The sequence below is a fragment of the Phytophthora infestans genome, genomic scaffold (assembly GCF_000142945.1).
Source record: "Phytophthora infestans T30-4 supercont1.85 genomic scaffold, whole genome shotgun sequence".
Classification (NCBI taxonomy): domain Eukaryota; phylum Oomycota; class Peronosporomycetes; order Peronosporales; family Peronosporaceae; genus Phytophthora; species Phytophthora infestans.
This window is the reverse complement of record NW_003303674.1, coordinates 260142-266813: the sequence shown is the minus strand read 5'-3', so window position 1 is coordinate 266813 and position 6672 is coordinate 260142.

The following is a 6672-nucleotide window of genomic DNA, read 5'->3' as shown; positions in this document are numbered from 1 at the left end:
GCTTCCCGCAGCAGACGCAGCGCGCCCGGGAATCCGTCGTAGACCGCTGCGGGTTCAGCAGTTGCAGGCCAATATTGGCCTTGCACGTGGGCCTCGCCATGTTGCAAACTGTGAAGGAAATTTTATAATTACTAACGTGCGTAAAAATATTAGGTATTCTAACGGATAGTTACTGCTGGGTGTTTAATATTTAGCAAAATATTAAATAGTATTATTATATCATAAACATGATATTATTTTAACCAATAAAGTACGTCAAAATATTTAGCCAATACACGGCCATTTAATGTCGGTACTCATTATTACACAAAAAAAATTATTTTAGTTTTGGCAATCGCTTAAATAATGATAATATTATTTTTAAACAATCATACTTTTCAGCAATAACAACACCACCACGTAAGTACCATTCGCGCATGCAGGGTGCAACTATAATAACGCAAAGGTCGTGAAGCCTCCTTTAGTAATAATAATACTAATAAATGAATATATCGTCTCTACTTTGAAAAACGTGTGGAAAATAACATCGCAGAGCTTTAACTGCATGGGCTGGTTACGGTGCCCGATTTGCAGTACATACGATAGGTTTTGCGTAGCTAAATGTAAATAATCAATCATCAACGCCCCTCGCCACGCTGTTTGCATCCAATCAATGTGTTTCTTTCGCGGCAGAACTGTTTACCTTACGTCCAATCGCGAGTCCGAGAGGCGGTCTGATCGTGCAACAGATTCAGTCAGTGTCGCAGGTCGGCAGGTATTGCCCAATCAGGGCGGTAGTTAATTGTGTGACGCTTTTGGATATAATTGTAATTTTGGCATTGTAAGGTCGAGTCAGAAAGGTAGGCGCGGTCGGTAGGATGGGAGGAAAATGTATTAGACAGGCCGGGTGTAGCCATACGAAAAGGCAGGAAAAAGCAGCAAGAGAGGAAAGCGACGGACTGATTGACAGACGGACGGACGGACGGACAAACACGCTGCAAGGTTAGAAGCGGAGCGACTAGCGGTCTGGGCGTCCGCTCCGCGGACGCTAGAGCATGGTTGGCTGGTGTAGCGTGGGCCGACCACCTCCGCTGCGCTGCGGTGGGCTTAGAATTTCTACTCAAAGCAAAGCAACATACAGTACATGTTTACTGTGATCTACGTATATTACGTTCCAAAACAACACCGCACACAGTATCTTTAGTGCTCACATGTTATGGTAGACACGACCAGGGTTTAACGTGATCTGCAAGAAGAGCACCATCTTACCTGAAAAGGTTTTGTCTATAATCTCATTTGAGCGCATTGCTCCAAAAATGACACGAATCGGAGGCACGCGTGCTTGCAAAGCTAATATATGCTACGGAAGACGGGTCAGTATCAATGATGCTACGAAATATGCGTAGATCGGTGAGGAATCCCAGTGTAGCTAGAGTAAATACGCCTACTCACACATATTACCCATCTGCATGTCATCGCCGTGAGGCAGTCGACACATATCATCGATTGCGACGGTCTATTAGAGCAAGGTTTAGTCAGCTCCTCGCGAGATGTATCTTTTAGTATAGGTAGTATTTGCCGATGGTCGCCACAAACATCAATATTATGCATTGAAATTATTCTGATGAGCTGTTTGTGATGTTACTGAAGGGTATTTCCACTATCTTCCGCATGCATTTATCTTACTTGCATAGCTGACGTACTTTCTGACTTATTTGTATAGCTACTGACTGACAGAGTGGCGTAAATCCCTTCCGACTGACATTATACTGGGTCCGATATGTACGACAAAAGGCCTCGTCCAGATCGGACGAAGAGGCACCACTGCGTGCACATTCTTTTGACCGGCTGCAACATACGAAGAAATATGGCTGTAGGCAGAGTATCAGATCGCAGTGATGGTTAGACTTGAATTGAATAATAGTTCATGTACATTAGATGGAACACTTTCGCTGTCTACTTATCAGCTCGGCGTGCTATTTGATGTGTCCGTGTATATATCGCGAGGTCGTAAATGAGTGTATTTGCCACGCGCTCGTGATACCCAACCTATGCATGGGGTCCCTGTTTCCTTATCGGGACGTTTGCGTCGCCGTGCTAGCTTTCTGTGCTTACGCTATTGATGTTTTAGTCTGTATAATCAAGCGCATCACTAACTGGACACAGGCCATTCCGCAGCGATACAGGTATGCTGAACGCGCGTCTGTTAGCAGTAGCCAACGCAATATGTACGCGCGAGGCGGGTACACCTTATAGTCATCCGCGACTCAACCGAGCTCTCATCTCGGCAATTATGGACAGGACACTAAAGTACAATATTGCGTTCAGACACATCGACTTGCCACGTCCATCTGTACGGTCTGCACTGTCACGCAGTGGCAATATCTATGTAAACAGCAGCTTATTCGTCGCACGTAGTTCCCACTCAATACTGTGGTTTAAATTGTGAGCGCCAATTAGTGCAATATACGCTATAAGCGCTGATGGTACAGATAACATGGTTTTGCGTGTGCCCACGTGAGCGAGTGCACGTGCCATCTACGGTGACGCGTATGCAGATAGGGACGGCCAGCTTGCAGAGGTACACAGTACATACCTCGTGCTAGTTATTATATGAAAGCGCTACGCTCTATAGGTGCGTCAACACGGTTGGTAGCGCCACAGTCAGCTTACAGTATGTGCGACCCCAAGCCTTGCACCGTCAGCCAGTATACGAAACTATGCGGGGTAAGGGGATATAAGGATGTATATCCAGATTACCTGCTCTTCTGCTGCTTCTTTTGCTCAATGTACCTGACGTTTCGGGCGGTCAGCTTGCGAGGGCGGCTGTGTCTATTTTTCTTCTTGAGGTACTAGTCAGGGCCCATCACCTTCTCGACGTTTGGCAGGCTTTCCTGGCGGCGCACTTCGGCCGAATCAGGTGGTGGAAGCCTTTCCTCCCAGAACTTAACCGCTTTTGGGCCGTTCTTGCAGGCAATACAGTGTCGCACGCTGCCCCGTCCGCTGATTGTACGGAACGCGTAGCCGTACTGCAGCTTCCCGCAACCGACGCAGCGCGCCCGGGCATCCGTCGTAGACCGCTGCGGGTTCAGCAGAAGCGGGTCAATCTTCGCCTCGCATTGCTTGCACGTAGGGCCCACCATTTTGCAAACTGTGAGTAAGTTAGCGAATTCAATTGTTTTAACCAATTACTTGCGTCAAAATATTATTCAATAGCACGGTAATGTAAGGCTGGTATTTATTATTAGGCAAAATACTAAAATGTTTTAAAAACTTTTACTATTTGGCTTTGCTATAATAATACTTTTATCATATTTCCAAACAAATACATACTTTACATGCAATAAAAGTGACTAAAAGACTATGTACCGTGCGCGCATGCATTCGTCGAGTGCGGTGCACGGGAGCAGATAGCGCAATGGCCGTGCAGCCGCGCGCTTTCACTGCACGGTGGCAGTGGTGAGTGCCAGGTGAAGTAAAGAAGATATATATTCGCAAAGTCCCTACAAAAAGCGCTGGTCGTGAAGCCTGCTTTAATATTAAAAAAAATACTATCGTCTTTACTTCAGAAAGTGTTTGGAAAATAGCATTGCCGAGCGCTTACAAATGCGGCCTGTGAAGCTTATATTAATAATATTAATACTATTAATATCGTTTTTACTTTGAAAAGTGTGTGGAAAATAACATCCCAGAGCTCTTACAAAATACTGGTCTGTGAAGTCTACATTAATATAAATAAATATTTCTATTTGAGAAGTGTGCAGAGCTCTTTGAAAATAAATGGGTTACTGTGCCCGATTTGCAGTACATACGACAGGTTTAGCGTAGCTAAATGTAAATAATCAATCATCAACGCAGCTCGTCAGGCTGTTTTGCAACCAATCGAGGGCATTTTGTACTCAGGCGGGAGTTTTGCCCATAAAATAGTTTTCCTGGGGTAGAATCAAGAGGACGAATAGACGGTCCAGATCGTGCGACAGATCAAGTCAGTGGTCGCAGGTCAGCAAGGTATGGCCCAAATCAGGGGCGCGAGTTAATTGTGTGACGCTTTCGGATATATTTGTAATGTGGGCATAGTTAGGTCAAGTCAGAAAGGTAGGCGCGGTCGGTAAGATGGGACGAAAATGTATCAGACAGGGCCAACTGTAGCCATGCGAAAAAGTAGGAAAAAGCAGCAAGAGAAGAAAGCGACGGACTGATTGACAGACGGACGGACGGACGGACAGACACGCTGCAAGGTTAGGAGCGGAGCGACTAGCGCTCTGGGCGCCCGCTCCGCGGACGCTAGGGCATGGTTGGTTGGTGTAGTGTGGGCTGTCCGCCTCCGCAGCGCTGCGGCGGATGAAAGAACATTCTGAAATCAAAGCTAATTGTATTATATGTATTACGTGCCCAACCAAGTCCGCGTCCCAAAGATCTCCCTGTACACAATATTGTTGGTGTGTACGTTCCCGTCCTCATCGATGGCCACTGGATCTACAGCAATCTTGATCGCCTTCCTCGAAGTCACTCTCGACAACGCCACATAAAGCTGCCCATGTGCGAAGACCGGTGATTCCAAGTAGATACCCACGTGGTGGATCGATTGTCCTTGGGCCTTGTTGATAGTCATGACAAACGCTGGAACCACGGGAAACTGCTTACGCTTGAGTTTGAACGGGAAGTCCTTGTCATCGTCCTCACTATAAAGGGCGATCCGAGGAATGAACACCTTCTTACCCTTGAACGGCCCGGACATAATGCTGGCCTCGATGCTTCTCTCGCGCAGTGACACAACCCGAAGCCGCGTTCCGTTGCAAAGACCTGCGTCGCTATTCAGGTTTCTAATCATGATGATAGGTACTCCAACCTTCAGAACAATCCTGTGCGGAGGGATACCGGAGAAGTTAAGAGAGTTCAAGAACTGTTGCTCAAACATATTTGCATCCGCGACCCCTTCGAGGCTGTCCACCGAGAGATACTCCTTCGTTTCACCTGACAGCCGTTCCGCAACCATGTCGTTGATACGCCGAACACTTGCATTTGTGGGGGCTAGTATGGCTCGCTCAACGAAGTATTCATCGGGTAAATTCTCAGTATCAACGCCCGGGTACACCGCATCTATGAGTGCGTTGACGTTGCGGACTCGTCGGGCTTCTTCAACTTCGTCCAAGTCTCGCTCGTGTTTCTCCTCCGCCGGAGGTAGTAGCCTGAAACTTGGGGGGGCTCCATATCCGCGTCTTCTTCGTCAGAGGTCATTTGTTGTACCCGTCGTTCTGGAATGATACACATGTCGCGTGGAAGGCATATGTCGCCATCACCGATCTCATGGCTGACCGGGTAACGGTCTCCTCAATTTGACGTAAGAATTCAGAGAATTCCGCTAACTCAGCCGCACTTGACTGCGTTCTGAGGTCGGTGCGGACACGCATGTTCTCGGTTAATCCGCACTTGACGCAAATGCTCCCATAGCGGGGAAGACTTAAAGGCAAGCTTGAATCGTCTCCGCACGCGTAGCATCCTTCAGTACAGGTAGAATCTGGCGGTGATCACCGCTGAACATCATTACCTTTCCGCCGAATGGCTCCAGATCATTCTTCATAATATCCCTAAGCGACCTGTCAACAGCCTCAAAGCAAGCTCGGTTCATCATCGGCGCTTCGTCCCAAATGATTAAGCTCGCGCTACGAATCAATTCGGCTTTTTGACTCTGCCATGAAAGGCTGCACGTCGACGTCTCTGCTAGTTCGAGGGGAATCCAGAACGTTGAATGCGCGGTATGACCTCCAGTTAACAAAGTGGCTGCAATCCCACTCGATGCAGCCGCGATGGCAACCTTACGTTGCACCCGAACGTGAGCGAGTATTTGCTCGAGTAGAAACGACTTTCCTGTTCCACCCGGACCATCCAAAAAGAAAAGCTTCTCTCCTCCAACCGGTCTGCTCACTGCAGCAATAACTTGGTCAAAAACATCCCTCTGGTTGCTGTTCAACTGGTCTGCCTGCTCCGCAGCATGCTCCAGTTCGTTTTAGGGGTACGCGTCAATCTCTTGCTGGACAACATCAACAGAAGGTCGTCCACTTGAGCGGATACATCGTCGTAATCGGCTAGCAGAGGAAGGCCGTACATGTCGAGGGACTTTTGGTTCGAAACCCAAGTAATCAGCCAAAATCTTCAACGCCTTGTACTCCGTCATTCGAAGACGCACCTCCTCTTCGCGTACATTATGTAGGTCTGCGTCTCTTTCCTCAATGCTTCGTGCAGGATCCTCTGACATATTCTTCTTGAACCTGTCCCATAGATCTTTGGCATTGCCAGGCATCGAGTAAACCAAAATGATGCCGATGAGTTGGCGTAGCTGGTACGGCATCTTGACCTCGGCGGCTTCGCGTAAGCAATGTATCCACTCATCGTCAATTTCCAAATATCCAAGCGCCAAAGCTGCTTGCTGATATGTAGGATGTTCCGTACCATCAACCGTTCGAAGATCCGCAAAGGACTTAGGCGAGCGTCGGTTACACAGGAGAAGTCGTAAGTAGAAGCGTTTCGGGTCCTGCGGAGATACGTGTACCAAGCGTCCCCGAGAAGCAACGTACTTCTTATACGGTTCCCACGTCTTGTGTTCCGTCCACCTGTACTTCCGCGGTACATCCTTGTACAGTAGATTGGCCGTAGCTTCTGGATTACGCGCGCACAGCTTGAAAAACCTCCGTC